At 37.1% G+C, this 21,293-nt stretch overlaps 1 long non-coding RNA gene across 1 annotated transcript in view; it reads right to left on the bottom strand.

The window, feature by feature from the left end:
* Positions 1–21,293, bottom strand: part of LOC128862777 (uncharacterized) — a 101,645-nt gene that overhangs the window by 17,949 nt on the left and 62,403 nt on the right. The window contains exon 2 of the long non-coding RNA XR_008454547.1: positions 771–4,626. This is a non-coding gene — a long non-coding RNA (uncharacterized LOC128862777). The remainder of the gene's footprint in view (positions 1–770; positions 4,627–21,293) is intronic.

The following is a 21,293-nucleotide window of genomic DNA, read 5'->3' as shown; positions in this document are numbered from 1 at the left end:
TGCGAACTATCTGCGGCTTCCGTACAATTTCGGATGATGCTTCCTTCGTTATAGCAGGGCTAGTCCCCGTGGACATCTTGGCGAAAGAAATGCAGAGAGTGTACATAAGGCTATCTGAACACGACAGTAGAGCAAGTCGTAAAACTATTGCAGAGGAAGAAAGACGTCGTTCGATCGCCCACTGGCAAGACCGGTGGAACAGATCACCGAAAGGTAGATGGACGCATGGGTTAATACCCATCCTTACGACGTGGTTAGAAAGGAAGCATGGGGAAACAAACTTCCACCTAACCCAATTTCTTTCAGGGCACGGAGTATTTCGAAAATACCTCCATAGATTCGGCCATGACAGTTCCCCAAACTGCCCAATCTGCACGGATAGGGAAGAAGACGCTGATCACGTCTTGTTCCAATGCCCACGCTATGCTCCCGAAACTTGTGGTATTTTAAACGGAGAAAATATTATAGATTTTATGCTAAAATCGAGCGATAACTGGAAGCGAATCTGCGCGCATGCAAAATATATCCACAATGATCTAAGACGCGCGGAGGTTCGTAGACGAAGTAACTAGCAGCCTATGAGCTAACCAGCCCCGTGAGGTAATTCCTTCCTGGACAGTTCCGCGGGGAGAGTGGTAGAGTGGAGAGGTGTTTAGTACGTAGGTGTAGCTGTGAGGCTACAAGTCGTGCATACTGCTATGCCGGTATAGCAGTACTCATGAGAGTTTCCTCTTCATGGGCGTCATCCCGAAAAAAAAAAAAAAAAAAACCTTATTTGATGCGGATACGATTTTTTGTAAAGTGTTCTATATTTCAAAATATTTTGCGAAAATTGAGCAAAAGAATAAGCAGAAATCTCATTTATTTTACTTTATTTCATTTCTCAACATAAAACACAAAAAGGTGGTCACTCATTTCAATGCCCAAAATAGCTCTATACCTAGATCAGATATCTGGTTTAATCGCAGCTAAGAACCAGGCAAGTACCCTCATAGCAGCTACAAAACAATTTCTTCAAAATCGGTCCAGCCATGTAGGGGGAGAAGAATTACATACACACGCACACCGGAATATTTACAAATATTTTCACTCAATTTATATTTTACCCTACATTTTGACAAGAATTACATGTTTTCAAGACTGCTGCAAAGTGGAGCAGAATTAATCATCCAATAGGAAGATTTATAATTTTTGGAAAGCCGTCATATTGGCTTTTAAAACAGCTGCAGCATACAAAGAGGCATGAAACAGAGCATGTAAAGGTGAAAATAAAGATTAACCTCACTATAAATATTTTTTTTTTAATTATTAAAAAGTTATTCAAAAACCAATAGGATGATTAATTTAGAGCCACCTTGTAGTAAAAATTATGTCATGTTTGTATGAACCTGTATTAGTGTAAAGCGCTCCAACAGTAATTGCTGAAATTTTTAACAATTTTTTCAAAATTAACAAATGATATATTTAATGGATTTGAGAGTTCAGTAAAAATGTAGTTACTTGGAGCTATAATTTTTTTTTTTTGTTTTTTTTTTTCCTTTTGTTTGTTTTACAATCCATCCTAATAGCCCAGCGACGTATGTGAACCCTTTCAATCTCTTTCCCGCACAAAAATCTGTTTTTGTGCGATTTCTCTTTGTCATCAACAATTAAAATATTTCCTTTGTGTCGCCCACAGCATTATTGCTTTTTACTCCGCCATATTTATGAAAACAATTTTTTCGCTTATTGAATATCGAGGAGCTAAAAGAAAAGGCAGCAGGGAAGCCGCGCCAATATTTACGTGCTACTCCAGTAGCCACAACAAAATATGCAAAAGATTTCTGCAATGGAATTCCAGCCGCAAAACAGTCAACGGTGGGCAAAAATGTATGTATCAGTAGGTATGGTTGAGAAAGACGAAGAAGAAAAGCCGTAAACGCGATATTGAAGCAAAAGTATGATCTACTGCACGCCTACGCACATTGCAACTGGTAAATGGCGACTACAGAAGCCACTGCAATTGGCTTTTGTACGCCTTCAATATTCACGAAAATTCTGCTGACGAATTATTTGCTTTTGAGTGACATACCTTTCGCGATTGCACGCGTCCAATGGTTTTCCATGGGAATATTTTTCATTTAAACAACTCAGTTACTGTTGGAGTAGCGAAGCATTGTAGAAGCAGTGTTCAAACGCACATAAATATGCACCATTTTTTTTTTGTCAACACTTACACACTTACACACGTTTAAGAGCAGCGCAAACTGTTCATGTTCCCCTTGATGTCTGAGAAGTAAATAAATACAAAAATGATGTTTCAACTCAACCAGGCCAAGCGCAGGAAATGAAGCTGAAGCCCCCAAAGCTATGCAAATATTTCTGCGAAAATCTGCTTTCAACAGGTGCCTAGAAGAGCTACGAAGGTTGTGTTTCCAGTACGTAAGTAAATACTCGCGCTTCATAATACAAATTTATACTTGTGTACATGCACCACGGCTCACAATAATAGCAGAGTGATACGTTGAAAATATGTTGACTTTTTTGACACAGAATGCGTCATTCAGAGCTAACTGCACCCGCGTCCGAAGGTCAATGGCTGCGCTCTGTTATTTTTAGTTATCGCTGTTTTTTCATCATATAGCTACTAAGTTTAGAAGATTTTAGGATCTAGGTTTAGTGCAACCATAGCTTCCACTGTGTGTTTTGGTACTACTCCGGTTGAGCCTATTACAGTTAATATTATTTTAACTTCGTTTAGACTGTGTATTGATTGCAAAAATCGAGCTAGTGGCTTTGTTGCTTCCTTCGTGTTAATTGTGTCCACAATCAAATCATTGTGCTTTTTTATTAAGCTTTTCCGGAATTATCATGTGTGGCCTATTTGATATTGTTGTGCTTGGTATAGTGAGAATTAGAATGGATCTATCCCATTTTGTATTCAGTATTTTCAAAAGTTTACCCAGAGTTTTAATAGTTCTTATAGTTCTAATATTGTTCCACGGTGTCTCTTATTTTCAGGTGTTTAGTATTTCGATGTGGAGATTTTTTTCAGCTTGGTCGTGTCTCTCCTTATAGTGGTTTGAGTAGCTATTAAAAAGAGTTTGTAGGGTGCAATCCAAAATCTCCGGCATTTATCGTTAATTACAGTTGGTTCGCTTATTATATATTTACTTGCTCGTGCGTAGTACTCCATCTTGTAGAGCTGTTATCAGACCTTCAGCTTCCGCGAAAATATTTGTGCATTGAAGCCAGCTGTATGTCTTGTGGTTCTTTTTGTGTTTTTTTTTTTTTGCGTGGATTGACTTGGAATTCCATCTACCAATTAGGTTTTCTATTGTTATTACTTCTATGTCACTGTCGTCTTTCAGATTTATTGCTGTGAAGTTTTAATAAAAATTTCAAACTTTTTATTTTTAGAATTGTTTCACACCGATTTTTGATAATTTTTTTGCTGATGGTCTTGTATATTAAAAAATCGTTATATATCATTATACTTTACATGTATATATATATTCCCATAGCTCCTAGATGAAACAAAGGGCCTCAATAAACAGGTTATAATTGCGTTTAGTTAGAGCTAGATGTTTAATTTGACTGCTGCTACTTGTCGCTTCCATGTGTTGGCTAGTCTCTCGCACCTACGGCTTCCTTGGGGATTCTAGTCTAGCGCTGTCCTTGTGATGTCATCCCGTGGTTTGCGCAATGTGTGTCCGATCCATTTCCACTTCCGACGCATTTTTTAAATTATGCTCCCAAAGTTGCAAAATTATCTACATCTTTAAGCGGCGTGTCGACATTTGAAGAGCAGGCATTTCGGTAGTGTTAATCTGCATTACTTTGGTCTTTGCTATGCTAATTGTGTGCTACCGCATGGCATACCGCTATACTTTACATATACATAGTACTTAGGAAATAGAGTGAAGCATTTTTTTTTTCTTCAAAAATCAACGGTAATTGTGCGCCACTTAAAACTAGCTTTTTCTGAGGAAATAAATTTTCAAAATTCAATGGACTATTGCAAACGAAGAAATAATCAAAATAAAATGAAAAAAAAATTAAATAACCTAAATAAGGAAAAAAGTAAAATAAATAAAAACTATAAATTAAACTAAAATACATTAAACTAAAAATTAAATTAAATTAAATAAATGAATAAAAAACAAAATAAGTTGAAAGAAACTAAACTCAAAAAACCATATGAAAAAAATATTATTCAAAAAAAGTAGATACAATTAAACGAAAAAAGGAAAATAAATACACAATGCCGGCAATTGCATACCCGAAATTTTTCAGAAATTTTGATTCAAAAGTTTAAAATTTTAATGAAAATTTGCTTATTTTTTTAAGATTTTATGAAAAGTTTGAAATTTTAAATTATAGGTATGCCTCTCTTTATAATATAAACTTTGTTCTTTATATAAAAAGGGAAAAATAAATTAACAATCAAAACTTTACAATATGTCACGCTGTCATTCCTGTGGGCACGGGTATACCCAAATGATGTACGAATATAAGTAAAGGGTTTTTCATAAGCAATCAAGTAAGCAAATATCATATTTACATCTGTTTCCATTAAAACCCATTAAAAAAACTTACCCGCAGTTCCAATTCACCAGGTGTTGTCCCCAAAATTGATTATCATCACTGAAATAAAAAGGAAAAAAGAATTATATATTCACATTCACTTATTAAATTTATTAGTATTAATATATAGGTATTTAAAAATTATTAATATTATTTATTGAAAGAAATTTTAAATTTTAATTTTTACGCACCGAGAGAAGTTAACCCTAGACGGACATTCTTCGTCGTTTCGACGACGCTCGATTGCATTTAACTGCTTATCATAATTTCTGTTCATTGTTTTTCTTTAATTTTTCGTACAGCTTTAGTCGTTGCTGAGCTTTAGTTGTGAGCGTACGTTCATCTGTGCTAGTTGCTTGTAAGTACCGTTTTAAAAAATTTGCGTCGTCGAAACGACGAAGAATGTCTTTGGTGTGAGTTTTGCAACAAAATAATATATATTATCACTTTTAGGATTTTTTTTTGTTTTAAAAACTTTTATATAATTCAATTCGACATGACAAAACAAGCCTTTTTAAATGACAAGGGAATTGAAAAGTTTCTTGCTGAAGACGATGACTTAATAGTTTCGGATGAAGATGATTATGCCATTGGCGAGCTTGAGACAGACTTGGGAGAGCTAATGGACGAAGCAAATTCTTCTGAAGAGGTTTCTGCAGACGAAGACGATGTCCCGTTGAATGTGTTGCTTGAAGAGTCTGATATAATTACTTTCTCAAAAAACATTTTACGTGGAAAAAACCGTCATAAGTGGTCGACGCAAAAAGCTACGTCTCATAGATATGGACAAAATATTGTACATCAAGTACGTGGTCCTACTCGAGTTGTAACCATGGATAATTGGTTCACTTCAGTCTCCTTGGCTAAATCTCTTTTAAAAGAACCATATAAATTAACATTGGTTGGAACATTGCGAGATATACCTCCAGAGATGAAAGTCAGCAAAGGTCGAAAATGTGGCACTTCAATGTTCGCCTATGACAACGAACGGACGCTCTTGTCATATAAACCCAAACCGAATAAAATATTTTACTTGTTGTCCTCATGCAATGAAATTTGGAACTGTAAATAGCATGACAAAGACGCCACATATGATCAAGTTCTACAATTCAACAAAAGGTGGTGTAGACACCTTCGACCAAATGTGCAACGTAATGAGTTGCGCTCGAAACACCAACCGCTGGCCAATGGCATTATTTTTTGGCATACTCAATATGGCTTATATAAATAGTTATGTTATATACACTCATAATATGTTCCAATTGGGACAGAAACCACTTAGTCGCAGAAAATTTATGAAAGGTTTACATTCTGCTCTCATTCAAAAACACTTATATAAAATACCTAATGTGGTAACTTTTAAAACGGCAGCTCGACAAAATATACAAAGCGGACTAGTTCAACATCATGAGAAGGCAAAAAACAGTGGAGAGGTATCAGCAAGCAAAAAAGGAAAGATTTGCACGATTTGTCCATCATCCAAACGTCGAATGGCCAAATCTTCATACGCCAAATGTCAAAAAAGCTTGTGTGGGGAGCATAAAATTGATCTCTGTGCCTCATGTGCAAAATAAAGTTAAAGACCTATAAAACAGAGTTTTATTTTTAGTTTTAAGCATAAAATGTACCTTTTTAAAGTATTAATGAATTTTAATTTGATTAATATTACTTTTTTGTTGAAGTTTGTCAGAGGCTATGAGCAAAAAAAAAATTTTTTATTGAATACGAATATTTTTAATTTTAAGTTTTATATTATACTAAAATAAATAAACAAGCATTAAAACTATTAAATAAATATTCAGAGTAAAATACTGCATTTATATTTTATTCTTTTTGGGTGTAGGTGCAATCTGAAGAAAGCTTAAAAAGAGTGGTCGTCGTTTCGACGAAGAATGTCTTTAGTGTACTAAAAATATGAATGTCCTTCTAGGGTTAAGAGAGGGGGAAAAAAATCTTGAAATATTTTTTTGTCTCAATATCTAGTTGAAATGAAAACTTGAAGAATTAAAAACACCTTTCGTAAAATTGCAAATAATTGGCGCGTACACTTCGGTTATGTATTTGGCCGAACACCTCCTCCTATTTGTGGCATGCGTCTTGATGTTCTTTCACAAATGGTGTTGTTCCACAGTTTTAAGCCGACTACAAATGGCAAATGGTTTTTTATGAGGATTTTTTTCATGGCAGAAATACACGCGGAGGTTTGTCATTGCCTGCCGAGAGGCGACCGCTATTAGAAAACACTTTTTAATTTTGGTGTTTCATGCACGGAGACTCGAACCTACCTACTCCCGAATGGTAGTCACGCCCCAACCCAATCGGCTATGGCGGCCACTCAAATTAAAAAGGTTATGCACCAAGGAGAGTTCCGAGACGAATCTCGGGACCTCGGGGTTTCTTCAAAAATATCCCGAAATCACGAGTTCAACATTTTCCGCTAATATTGGGGCATCCCTAGTTTGTCTAAAATGAGCAAATAAATGTATGTTTGTAAATCGATTTCAGTCCAAATTTTTGGTTGCGACAATAAAGACTGAAGAATTACGGAGGATTAATAACGATACTCCCTTATCTGAGCGCCAAGCAGTTAATCAAATAAATTTTGAAGCAGCGGGCCACTTCCTGTGCGTCTGCCCCGCCTTCGCTCGAATCAGGGTTGAGGTCTTTGGCACTGGTGTGTTAAGAAGCGTCGACCTTAGCTCCTTGGCACCACAACATCTACTCAGATTTCTTCGGAGGTCGGCTAGATCTAAAGAAAAAAAAAAAAAAAAAAAAGAAAAAAAAGTCATCTTCTGAACACCCTCTCCTAATAGTCCGGGAGCCAGGGGTCATTTTGACCTCATCATTTCATGCCGACTGATTTTAATACTGAAGGCAGACGCCATCCAATGGATGACGAAACCAACCGTCAGCTGGTCCAGTAGCGGTGGGTACGTGCGTGGGATGCTGCGAAACGTGTCGAAAAAAAAATTTTACCAACTCATTTAATACCGGCTAAAATTTTTTTTCTGTATTGTTGACATTTAGTAGAATAAAAGAAAAACAGTCAGCTGCGCGGTGGAGAGAGGGAAAACACGTTCACTTTCGTTATTCATGAAAGCTAAATCTCAAGTATAGTCAAAAATTTAGCGGTATAAAAACACAGTACCAAAATCGACCCCTGGCTCCCGGACTCTAATATCCTATTTCGGCCGCTTCATATCTATTTTTAAAATTTATGCATTTTAGACAAACACTTTCGCTCGTGCTAAGTTTTCTAATGCGTACTACGTCGGTTTTCCTCGCCACACACGAAGCGATTTACACAAGTAGGAAGAAAATGAGCAAAGCACTGGATATTGGAAAACAATATTTCTTATTAGTTGTCTACGTGTAATGGCATCAAATGTTAATAAGTTCGTAATGTTTCATTGAAAAAAAAAACATACACATAAAAAAATTGGTCTTCTCATCCCGGATGGTGGACTTATTTCGTAGATGGTATATTTATCTTTTTCATTTTTCCCGTATGTTGGCAGCCCTATGACGAAAATGCAACTGTAAAACTAATCTCATTTAAGCAGCGCCTTATTATTTTTGTATGCAAAAAATTCGTGTGGCAACACCACTCAACAACATTTGCTAACTGAATCTATTTTAACGGTTTTCATACATATCTCATTAAAATTTTGAAACACGCGCCCCAATTACTTAGCCCTAATTATCGTGGCTTACCTTGACGCTTGTTTCTCTGTAAAATAGGCTTTACTAAAAAAAAATAAAAAAACTTCGACTACTCGTACCAAAAGAAAAAATATGTAAACATATTAAATGTGAAATCAAAGCAAAGTTCAAGTTTGCATAAAGTGTGCACGTAAGTATAATATAAGGCTCTGCACCACAATGCTAGCCTCAAATGCCTGCATACTTACTTACATATGTATGTTCGCGTGTAACGTCAAAAATTTTCTCAGGCAAATATAATATTATTGAAAATGTAACAGCGCAACAGCACAACAAAGTCGAATGTCTTTGGGGCAAGATTTCGGATATTTTCTTTGAATTTCTATGTCCGCTTTGCCCTCCTGCTTCACTTCACTGACGCACACACAAACGAGTACTTGCTTGCTTGTATCATACACACACACACGTACGTACGGATGTGTGGCTTGAGCCATGTAAGACTGATACAATTTCGCTTTGGTTCATTTGCTCGAATCGTCCGAATTCGGTGCAGCTTTTGTTTTGCTACTTTTCGCTTGAATTTGTTTTTTGTTTTTTTCCTGTTTTTGTATTTTGTATTTTATTTTTGCAATAATAAAGTCTTTTATGGTATTTCTCATTCAGCTTGCTCCTCTTTTCACAGCTACATAGATGCCCTTAGTCACAGTATGGCTGTTGCTGTTGTTGCTCATCTGCCCCCAAAAATTTACAATCGCGTCTAATTAATCGATTCGCTTTATTTTACTCAATAGACTGGAAGCAATTGTCCCATGGTACTTTATTGCTTTGTTGCAGGGAATCGAACGGGCAGCTTTTTTTTCTTTTATTTATCTGTGCTTTTGTTGGCAAAGTTAACTTTTCAATGCAACACAATTGCCAGCTTCAATGAGATACTTGAGACGTGCTTTGTTGCCTGAAATAGCCGAAAGAACTTAAAAATTAAAGAATTGGAGTGAAACAAATGCTTAGCGCGGCTGAATGGCATAACAGAATGGCTCCAACTGCTGGTGTTCGACAAAGAAATGAAGAAGAAAAGAACAACAACTACTTGCATGCATATATTTAGATAAGTAAAAGTATTTTACAACAAGGCAATTGCTTGCTGAGAGGAAAAATTTTAGTTTATTTGGAAATTGGAAAGCTCTAGCTGCTGCAGCCATATCACTTTACGGGGGCAAAAGAGCATCACAGGTATTTAGCAAATTGTAAGTGCTTGGAGTAAAAGTGTCATTAAACACTCTCTTAACATTACCACAACTACAAATCAAGCAATTTGGTGTAATGAGCAATTTTGTGTAACTATTCGGATACTAAAAGTGATCGCCCCACGGCAGGCAATGGCAAACCTTCGAACGTATTTCTGCCATGAAAAAGTTCCTCATAAAATACGATTTGCCGTTCGGAGTCAGCTTAAAGTTATAGGACCCTTCCTCTGTTAAAAAAGACGCACGCCACAATAGGAGGAGTAGCTCGGCCAAAAACCTAACAGAAGTGTACGCGCCAATTATTTATTTTATGTTCAGTCAGTTTGTGTAGTCCAAAATATAGCATTAATAGGTTTTATTTCGTTTCGTTTCGTTTATTATAAGTCTAAAACATAATTATTGTTTTTACAGACCACTTAGATCTAATATGAGCTTAAATTACTACTATATTACTATAATCATTAAAAAAATTAGAAAAAAGAGTTTACAAAATTCATTCTTTGAAACCGAAAAGTCAAGCGGAATAGAACTCGAGATCTCATTGAATTATCTTAAAGCGCGGTCAATAGAAGCATTACGCACATAATTCGTGTTAAGAAATTTAAGATGAAATGGATAGGTATTGCGTAACGATCTAGTAGAAATATGAAAGTAAATGCAACGTAAAAGGGATGAACAGCTCATTTCTCTTTTAATTGCACTAAAAACAAAAGGCAGTGAGAGTATAGACCTTTTACTCTCTAGGGACTTTAAGTAAATTGAAATCAAACGGGAATTATAGGAAGGGATAGGATTTGAGAATTTTAACGACCTGAGAGCGTATTTAAGGAACACCTTCTGTATACGTTCAAATTGCATATTCTAATCTATAGCGAACAAAGGAAGTAAAAGTAATTTCAGAGTGTAAGGGGCCGAGAGCCCCGACCTATTACGCCATATAAAACCTAAGATTGAGTAAGAAGTGGATGCAACAAAGTTAATGTGACTATTGAATGAAAAATGTGAGTAAAAGATCACACGTAGATCTTTGAATTCATGAACAGATTGAAGTAAAGTTTTATCAATGCTGTAAGATGACTGGAAAACATTTTGAGTTTTAGCGAAGGTGGCATGAAAATATTTCTTAATATATAGAGAGAAGCCAGAGTTACTGCACCAGCGACCGAGAGCATTAATTTCCGTTTGCAACTTAGGAACATCCTCATTTTTTCTAATGGCCGAAAATATTTTCAAATCATCAGCATACAAAAGAAAGTTGACAAATGAAAAGCAGGTACAAATATCATTATTAAATAGAACGAAGAGAAGAGGCCCTAAAATACTGCCTTGTGGCACCCCTGAAGATGCAATGAAAGGTTCCGAACATTCACCCTCACTCGTTACGACCCATCGTCTATCGGATAAATAAGATTTCAACCATTGAAAGAAAACAGAATGAAAACCAAGCGGGGCTAATTTACGTAATAAAATTGTATGAGAAAGTCTATCAAATGCTTTATAAAAGGCGGCCTAAAGACAATCGACTTGAAAACCTTCAGCAAAAGTCGAAAAGCAGTATTCACCAAAAGCAGCCAGGTTGGAAACTGTAGACTTACCCGAGATAAATCTATGCTGATTGGGCGAGATTAAGCTCTTAGTTGCAAAGTACATTTTTTCTTTTACAATTCCTTCGAAAAGTTTAGAAATAATAGAAAGCTTCGAGATCGGCCCATGCACACATCATTCTTTTTGCCACTCATGAAAATAATGGTAATAGTTGTGATTTTAAAATCGTTAATAAAAACTCCCGAAGATAGAGATTTATTAAAAACTAATTTGAGAGGAATGAAAATAGCCGCGCAGTTTTTAAGAAAAGTTTCGGAAAGTCCACCCTTATCAGTCTGCGAAGAAGGTTTTAAATCCAAAATCCCATTCTCAATGTCCTGAAAAACAAGGTTTAAATAGCCAAAATTAAAAGATGAAAATGGATTATCATTACAAGGAAAAACGAGTACGTATCATCACTAGTGAAATTAGATTTGAAAAAATCGGCAAACAAATTGGCTACGTCCAGAGGAGTCCACGCTGATTTGTCAGGAAAATCGTTATTTTACGAAAATAAAAACATAGCATTAATACATCATGTTTAGACTTGACTTTAGCAAAATTTCAAAAAAAAAAAATTAATAATTGTAAAACTTATCGTTGTTTGTGTGGAGACCGTTTCTCCAAAAGTCCGACATTTAGTTGTTAAAAAAAAACGAATTTTTTTAAAAAAATCCTTCGATCAGGCACGAGCTTTTATGTTTTCCAAAAGCAGTATAAATTTTATTGAAATCTACCAAGCGGTTTTTTGAGAAAAACGCATTTAAAGTTTTGCTATCGAGTATTGCATGTAGAGCCCGAGCGCCCTTTGTTAATAGCTGAATAACTCGAAGAGTATTAGTTGGATTCACTTCAAATTGTCACACAATATTTTTTAGATATTATACTTTAAGAAAATGCAAAACCAAATCCGCTTTAATTGAAAATTCTGACCACCCCTAAGTATCTCGGGCGAATTGCCTACTAATACTGTATAAGTACAATATAATACCATGTTTGGCAAAGCAGCATTAATAATCCTCCGCTTACTACCACCTAATTTTCTATAAATCAATAAACAATTGCATGTCCCGGAAAACCATGCAATTAACTTCCCGATACCATTATTTTTCCTTTTGCCTTTTTTCAGATAAGACAGGGAGGACTAAAACTTAACTCAAGAAATGAAGGGGCGCCCAGTTATCATCACTACTTATATACGCAGATCACACTGATTTAGAAATCTCTAATTTAATATTCTTAAGTGCGCCAGTTCATTCCCTCATAAGGTTCGCTGTGAATTGGAAGCATCAGATGGTGGCGCAGAATCTGTTGCAAAATACAAAACACACGAGGAATATTCTGACACTGTCCGGTTTGCAGAATTTATTCAACAAGTGAAAGCGATCATTGACAAGGACCCTTCAAAGTCAATAAGAGCCCTTGCGAGGGAGTTTAATATTTCTGAAGGTATGTTTTTTTTTTTTTTTGGTTTGAAGTAGGTTTAAATTAATTTCCAAAAATATTTCAAAAGCACAGTCACACCAAGCTCGCACTAATACTAAAACAATCCACCCACCTTGGCTAAATTTAACCCTGGGACTACAAAAGTACAAAATTTGGTTGGAGCCGTATTTATGTTCGAAGCCACAATAGGTACCCAGGTCCAGATTCCTCTCCCACAGTCATATGAAGGCCATACGCCATCGATAGTCCCAATCAAACTATATTCACAGGTGATTCTAAGGTAAAGGGGGGCATCGGAAAAGATACAACAGTGTTATATTAACCCACTACCGTGTTGACTTCTGTACGAAATTTTAGTAAGCGTTTCACTCAAAAGTCTGTGCCTGTCGTCGATTCGTCATAAACCGTCCGCCTTCACTGCTGCTGCTGAAACTGTTGCTGCATCACCTTGCGTTCCCAATCAATATGGTGAAATCTTCCTAACCACTCTTCAATAAGTGGTATGAGGTGGTAGGCCCAACGCCCGCTTTGTGACTGAACCCGCAGCTGCTGCCACCGACCTATTTACAGCAAGCGCGCAGCTGCTTTTTTACTGTTATGGGTCATGCTTCTTGTACGTTAAAGAGCCGATTCATTTCATCTGCCAAGAGGTCCAGAGAGATCTTCCCATCTATTACACAGACTACGTCATCAGACACAGTTCTGTACGCGCACGCTACAGCGCGCCTTGCCTGTGTGGCCGGGTGATTTCTCCTAGATTGAAGTTTTTGGCTCCCGCCCAAATGGGTGCTGCATAAAGAATTATGGGGTCAGCAACCAATGAGAGTAGTCGCCTGTGATTTCCTTGGGGCCTTCTTATCTCACGACCGGACATTATTGACAGAAGCCGCTTTGGAACTTATATTTATTAAAAGCTGTCTGAAACAAAATGTTGGGTCGATCCATACCCAAAGGTATTTGATCGCCTGTTTCGAGATTATTTGGTGTCTAGCTATAATCTGAATGTCCTTTCCATCGAGTTGTCCGTGAAGCACTCTGGCATAAATCCCACGTTATTCGTAGAAGGTAGTTTATGTCGGAACAAATACGAGAACAGCAAGTTATTCGATCAAAACGCCTTCTAAATGAAATTAAACGCCCTGTTAAGCATGAGCACATCGAGCTCACGGAGCATTACTCCTCGGACCTTAATAACCCTGGATTACTACATATATGGGGTATAGTTAAGCCTGAAACCAATAACCATTTCCATAACACCATTTCTTCTCTGACAGCTGCAATTAATACCGTTATGGTCAATATGAATAAGAATAATTTCACTCGATTTACTGTTTTGTTGGAAAAATGAACAAAACTCATTTACGAGTTCAAAATCTCGAATTAGTCTAAGAAACCTTTTGTTAACAAAGTACCACTTTTTAAGAAGATATTTGTCTACCAGTTTTATCTGAATGACATGTTAGAGAGAATACACAAACTTATTACCGATCTTGTTGACTAACAGTAAATGTACTCCAATTAAAAACAGGAAGTGGCTAGCAATTTAATTGAAGTTTATTCTTTTTCTCCCTGCTTGGGTAGCAATAAATTTGGAGCAAAACAAGTTTAGTGTTGAAAAGAAATGTAATTACAACAAATAGTGGCGCAAAGTACAATGCCGGCGGCAAGTAGTCTTTAAGATTTTTGTTTTTATTTGTTTCCTTTTTTTGCTCATTTTCTAGAGGAAATTAAATAGTAACGGTCAGGCCTTCTAATGATGATGATTCCATAAGATATAAACAGCATCACCCAGTTGGCGGCCACATGCAACAATATTTACAAGGCTATAACAAAATTTTCAATTACGACGAACGGCAACTTCTCAACTGAACACTTCTAACAAGAGGCGTAAGAAAAACAGTAAAGTTAGTTGTTTTAGGAAAGAAACACAAAAAACTGTAAACAAATGTTGAACAAGCGAAAAATGTGCGCGTCGCTAAGAAGGACAAGAGTAACAACGAAAAGTCGACCGCCACTGAGGGCAGTAGGTGCAGATAGCAAACAATTAACAAACACAAGAAGCAGCACAACACCAACAATAACAGGACCCCGAAGCAGACTAAATTAACAGGAGCAGCTGCAAGAAGCAGCTTTATTGCCCGTTTCAAATCGAAGACCTCCAGCGTGAAGCTGACATCCTCATTATTTTAACAAGATCGATAATGGGTACATTCAAGACGCACAACAACAACACAGACGACAACAACAAACACAACATAACCAGCAACAACGACACTAAGAATGAACTGAATTGAAAAGCATTGAAACGCAGCTGTGGCTTTGGCAGTAACACAAAAGCAACAAAAAAGCAAAGCATATCAACAACTACGCTGCTTTACAGTTGGTTTGGCAACGAAAACATCACCAAATTGTTTAATCAAGTGTTAAATCTTCTGTATTGGTTGTTGTACGTTTTCTGCTTCTTCGTTTGTTGCCGCTGTTGCTGCTGCCACAGCTGCATTATAACTGTAAAGAAATCTGTTTCCCGATCCAAATCTGTCGATCCGTAATAGCCGCTTATTGTTGTTGTCGACAACTTGGTTGAAATAATTAACGTGCTGTATTACGAACTTTTAGGGCAGCTGGCAACAAAAACAAAAAACAAAAAAAAACGAATCATTGAAAAGGCCAAAATTCGTAAATAACAGACAAACATCAGGGGCGTTGAAAAAACAGAAAACACCCAAACAAAAAGTAGACGCAACAAAAGCAACAACATGAAAACAAACGGAATTACAAGGAAAAATACCTGAAAAAACAGCTGTTCACATTTCAGTGCTGACCTTTTCGCGCGCCTCGCCCCGCGCGTACTCCGCCCCGCCACGCTTGGTTGCTTACACTCGCCAGGCTTGCGTTGGGCACTCAGCTTCACGCTACAATTTCCGCTGCACGAGTACGAGTTGTTGTTTTTCGGCACTGTGTTTTTTTTTATTCCACGGCTGCACATGCTCAGCAACCGTACATACACACATAAACACGTACATATCTTAAGCGTTGTGCGCTGTAAACTTGGCCTAAAACAAGACACAATTAATCGCACTTCAATCGCTTACTCGTTCGTTCTCCAATCGCGTGTTTCCCCATCAACAGCAAAAGGGCAACCAGCACAAGAAAAAGAAAATAAAAACAAAAGCAAAAACAAAAATCACGAAGAAAAAGTATCAATGGAAAGAAAGAAAGAGCTCTGGCATCTCACTTCCCGTACTCGCGTTAATTAAGTAAACATCACGTTTTTGCCACTAAACTTCCAAAAGCGACAACTTTGGCCTGATTTGTTGTTGCCACATTGCGCTTTACCAATTCGTTGATACTGCCAAATACATATAGACATTCGTGTTTACTCTGTATTTTTCGTGTGATTTACGTGTCGTTGCTGATTCCGTTTACAGCATTTTTTCAACAGTCATCGCACTGTGTGACCTCAGCAGAAAAAAATTTTAAATGTTGTTGCTATAAATAACAATGAATTAATGATTTCCCAGTCACACCATTTGCTTGGAAAACCTTTCGTTAGCCCAATTTATTGATAAATCGCAGTCACGAGTTCTTCATTTTCGACCGGTACGTAATTTTTCGGTACTTAAGCGCACTTAGATATTCTGAATCGCAGTTTTTGTGGTTTTATTTGGCCAAGTATAAATAAGAATTACAATAAATCGCTTATTATGTTTAAGTAAAGTAGTGCGAAGCTATTTTGGATGGTATTTAGGCAGGCATAAAAAGAAGAATCAAGGCCCTTCGCAGCACACGACTTGAAATATAGCCACCCAAGGCATTAAACATACGGGAAACTGACAAATACACTCGGCAGGCTGCTACTTAAGCTGCTCGCTGGGGAGCAGCTAGGACTTTCGTATTCTGTTATTTTGAGTCCAATCCATGGTACTCAGGCGCTCAAAATTGAGTGAGTCAAAAAAAAGTATCCATCTCGCCTTTAAACCTCTCAGTTTTTCTGATCCGTAATTTTCATATGCTCGCTGTAAATTTATAAGCCTACAAACTCTTGAAAATAGAAGATCAATACCTTTCGTGTATATTTTTTTTACCTTGTCTCTGGTTCGTTTGATTATCCAGACCGTCCTTACAAAAAAGTTATGTTAGGTTAGGTTAGCCTGGTTGGCATTAAGCCACACAGCGATACCAGATAGAGACCGACCTCTATGAATACAGAAAGTAGACATCATGTAAGTCCACCTAATTCCACTCGCTTTTTCATGTGGTCGTCCATTTCGTTGTGTACTGTGTTTACCGGCTTTAGTATATCGTTCTCTTGTTCAAATGGTAGTCTAACAGCACTTATTGCTATCTCATCTACTATTTCGTTTCCCATTATGCCTTTGTGATCAGGTACCCAATAGATATGCAACCTACTGTTTGCGGCTAGCCTTTCTATGGCCTCACTGCTCCGTCGAACATTTTTGGACTTAATACAATATGAGCTTATTGCTTTTATTGCTGCTTGACTATCCACGTATATATTAATTGTTGAGTTCTTTCTTGTTCTAGTGTGGGCTAGCTCCGTGGCTTTCCCCACAGCAAAAACTTCCACTTGGAAAATACTGATCTGGTCTGGCAGCTTGATAGGCTGCCTAATCCCTAGGTTTAAGCAGTAAGTGCCCGCCCCCTCTCCATCTAAAGTTTTAGAGCCGTCTGTGTAGATGTGAAAAGTCCTATGGCCAGGCTTCATGCCTGGTCCAGCATTCTTTTACATGCATACAGCGCATTACTGGCCTTTTTCACCTCAACATTCTGCTTCCACAGCAATTTACTGTCCAGTATTACTCCGAGGTACCTCGCAAGATCTTTGAGAAGTAGTTCGTTGTTGCCTAGTTCGAAAGGAAGTTAGATTCAAAATATCAGAAACATCATCAAAGCTACCGTCGCACTACTGGTATGTGTGGCATACTCCCACTAACACCATAAAAATTCTCCTTCTCAGCTGAATTCCACCGCGGTAACATTTCATCGAGGTGAAACCGCGTTTATATCTATAGACACTACAGCTACCTGCGTCCAGGCTCCGCTCACGTATATAGGCTGTACGCGGTCCATAGTCTCTATTGCTTCCATTGAGTTCATAAGTGGTTCTGCAGGTTCTTATTCTTTTCTGTGCACTATAGGCAATTAGTTTTGTTTGCTCCAGTTTCTCGAGCATGAGTTGAATTTTATACTTCTTCAAATGGATTAGATTTTTCTTCTTCTAGAAATAATTTTAAATTGCCTCTTACGCGTTATTTTCCATTATTCATTTTTAGTCAAATATCTCCGCAAAATATTATATCCCACTTTGTGCAATTGCAATATCATAAACTGAATAATTATAAATAGAAATTTGGCCATCAGTAATGGATTGATAGGCAAATTGGCATATCTTGAAATAAGTAAGTAGATTAATGTGCAAGAAAATGATACGAGTTCAAGCCAATAATCCTTGAGATCTTTGGGGTTGTCTTGATATCCTGTGGTGCCCTCTCGGGATTTTTCTGGCCACGGGTAGATCGGAGGCGCTGGAGGGAGCTTCTGAGGCGGACAAAGTTGCCACTCTCGAATTTAGTGGGTGTTCAAACTGGGCATTGTCCGTGAAGTATCTCTGCGGTGAGACTTGGAATTGCTTCAAGTCCTTTTTGCAGAAATGGGGTAGAATCAAATCAGCACTACTTCCTTCTTCTCAACTCTGTTTTTCCTCTCTATAGTAAGTTCGGACAAATGATTTTTTTTCATTTCACGGAGACTCGAACTTATGCACTCCCGAATTTTAATCACGTACCAACCCATTCGGCTACGTTGGCGGCTCATTTCATTCACATCAAATAATTTTCCACCTGATGGTGTTGCTTATTTTCTTTAATGTCGTGCATTTGTTACACGAAGAAAAGCGCAACAGCATCAAGAAAAAAGTTATAAAAATCATCGGGCCATTTTAGATACTTCAAACTTTCACTTTAGTTTGCCAAATATGATACTATAAAAGTGCATGTTAAAAATATTTCTAGAAACTCTAATTAAAAATCATGAGATTGTGATAGAATTTTAGATGGAATTTTTTCTAATTTTTGCACAAAGCTTGAAATTTAGATTTATGTATTGTAGTTTTTGTTAGACACTCAGCTATACTTTTTATAAAAAAATAATAAGAATTAAAAATGGTTAAACTGGTTTTTTCCCAGGCTGTATGCATATAACGATCCTTTCTCATCTTTTGCATCTCGCTCTTCTTTCTATACTTGTACAAAGTAGGTACTTATGTTATTTTTTGCCACTATGAAGCTAACGCTACTCGCGGGTCTATATACAAAAGTTCTCATTTACACACACAAACATTAGCAATTTGTGAGGAGTAAAATTTTCCCAAAAAGTATAAGCGACTGCTGGATTTGGGATTGCCTATGCCACCACATCATATAACTATAATTACTAATAAGCAAATGTGTCTCAACTTTTCTGAGTTCTGCTGAATTCCAACAACTATAAAAACAAGTAATTATTTGTTGAAAATGTCAACTCTAGAATAAATACCCACGGTTACCATAACCCGATAAATGATCTGAGGGTACCTGATGGTCTCGTTCTTCATTGTCATCAGCTAATTAACATACGATTTGATACACAGCGTTGAATGTAGCATTCAAAAGCAAACAAGTGCAAGAAAATAATTAAAAAAAAGCTCATTAAATAACTCGAAGTAAATGTAAGCGACCACGAGAGAGCAATGCCCCCCTGGGTTCTTTAACAAAAAACAACACAAGCAGAAAAGTCATTAACCATGGCAATATGTAAAGTTACCGGTAAAAAGAACATCAAGAAAACAAAGAATATGACGAAACAGTAGCTACGATCTTACCTGACGTAAATGCCATTAGTTTAAATGATACAAATATTTGTAATGCCATTAAAAACCAGTTGCAATTGTTCGTGTAGTAATAGCTGCAGCAACCACAGCCAATTTGCTGGCATTTCAAGGCAGTTGGGATGTAAAAACCGTGAGAAGCAAGTGAAATTATTTTGGGTATCGCATAAATAGTGAAAAGCATAATTATGAGTAAATATGTAAATACAGTACGGGTCAGAAGAATATTTGTAGTAGCGCCTATTTTCGGCAAACCGAAAATTCGACATTTTTATAGGGGTTACCTCTTAAGTTTGTAGATATGTCAAAACCAATGCAAATATTTATACAAGGTGAGGTACAAAATAAGCAAAACTGAGTTAAAATAGATAACTTCGAGTTTATTTGTACAAAATAGTCCCCTCTGGCCTCGACATACTGTTTTGCGCAATCTAAAAGCTTTTCGAAAGAGTGTTTCAGGTCGTTGACCGGAATGTCCTTCAGGATGTCGGTACAAGTCTTTTGGATGGCTTCTACGGACGCAAAAAGTTTTCCTTTCATGGCCAAATGCCATTTTCCGAATAGGTAAAAGTCACAAAGAGCCATATCAGGTAAATACGGTGAGTGATTGCTGGTTAAAATGCGATTTCTAGTCAAAAAATCAGTCACAAGAGTGGATTGATGAGATGATGCATTAGCATGTAATAAGCGTTAGCTTCCTCCTTCGCGGTATTCAAGGCGAATTCGACGAATGCGATGCATCAAACGCAGAAAATTGCACTGACGGTTTGGCCCGTTGGCACGAACTTCTTTCGGACAATTCCCTTGGAATCGTTAAAACAAATAAGCATCGACTTGATTTTTGACTTCTCCAAATGCGATTTTTTGGGTGGTCGCTCGTCTGGGGCCTTCCATTCGGCACTTTGATGCTTAGTTTCGGGGTCATGTTGGAAACACCATGTTTCACCACCAGTTGCAATATTGTAAAGGAAGTTCTCGTGTTTTCCCGCCTCTTTAATGAGGTCTTCCGAATGTTGTATTCTGAGCATTTTTTGGTCCTCAGTTAACTTGTGGAGAATGAAACGTGCACAGACCTTTCGTAAGCCCAAATGATCAGTTAAAATGCGATGTTTTGGAGATATTCAACTACGATTCCATGAATTTCAACGATGATTTCGGTTCATTTTTGATAAATTTACGAGCAATTTCGATGGAGTTTTCGGTGATTTGGAGCGGCCCGTTTATTCATTGTCATTTATGGCCTCACAACCATCTCTGAAATGTGTAAAGCATTCATGAACTCTGGCACGAAATAGACAAGCATCGCAATAAACTTTTTTCACCAATTCAAATGTTTCGGTAAACGTTTTACCGATTTTAAAACAAAATTTGATATTAGCTCTTTAGGAATGTAACTTCCAACGCACTGACTCATTAAAAAGATGACGCCATCAAAAACATTTTTATGACGCTTTATTCCACTCAGAACTCAGAACATTTTGTCTACGATTGATATGTGTCAAAAAGGCGATGCTTTATGAACTTGATATGGCATTAGCTGAAATTGAGATACTTGAGCATACATAAGTTGTCAGCATTACAATTAATATTACTTGAGAATTAAGTCGCCATGAAAGTTTTGATAGCGCTGAATATCACGCAGGGTTTGTGGCACTAGATCAACAACAATGTTTTGTACATTTCATTGTCACGGCAAGGTATTGGCGAAGTAGAAAACGAAAAATTAATTCGCCTTGTTTTATTCTGTGCTGACAGCTACATGGATACAGCCAACGAAAAAAAACCCATCAGCTGATTTACCAACACCACCTTTAATAGATTCACCTTGGTGGAACGCTTGTATTGCATTTTTTATGAAATTTTTTTAAAGTAATTTTGAACTTAAATTAAAAGTTGTTTTCAAA

This window comes from Anastrepha ludens, chromosome 5 (assembly GCF_028408465.1).
Source record: "Anastrepha ludens isolate Willacy chromosome 5, idAnaLude1.1, whole genome shotgun sequence".
NCBI lineage: Eukaryota > Metazoa > Arthropoda > Insecta > Diptera > Tephritidae > Anastrepha > Anastrepha ludens.
The sequence above is the reverse complement of the archived record's forward strand: the minus strand, read 5'-3'. Positions and strand labels throughout refer to the sequence as shown.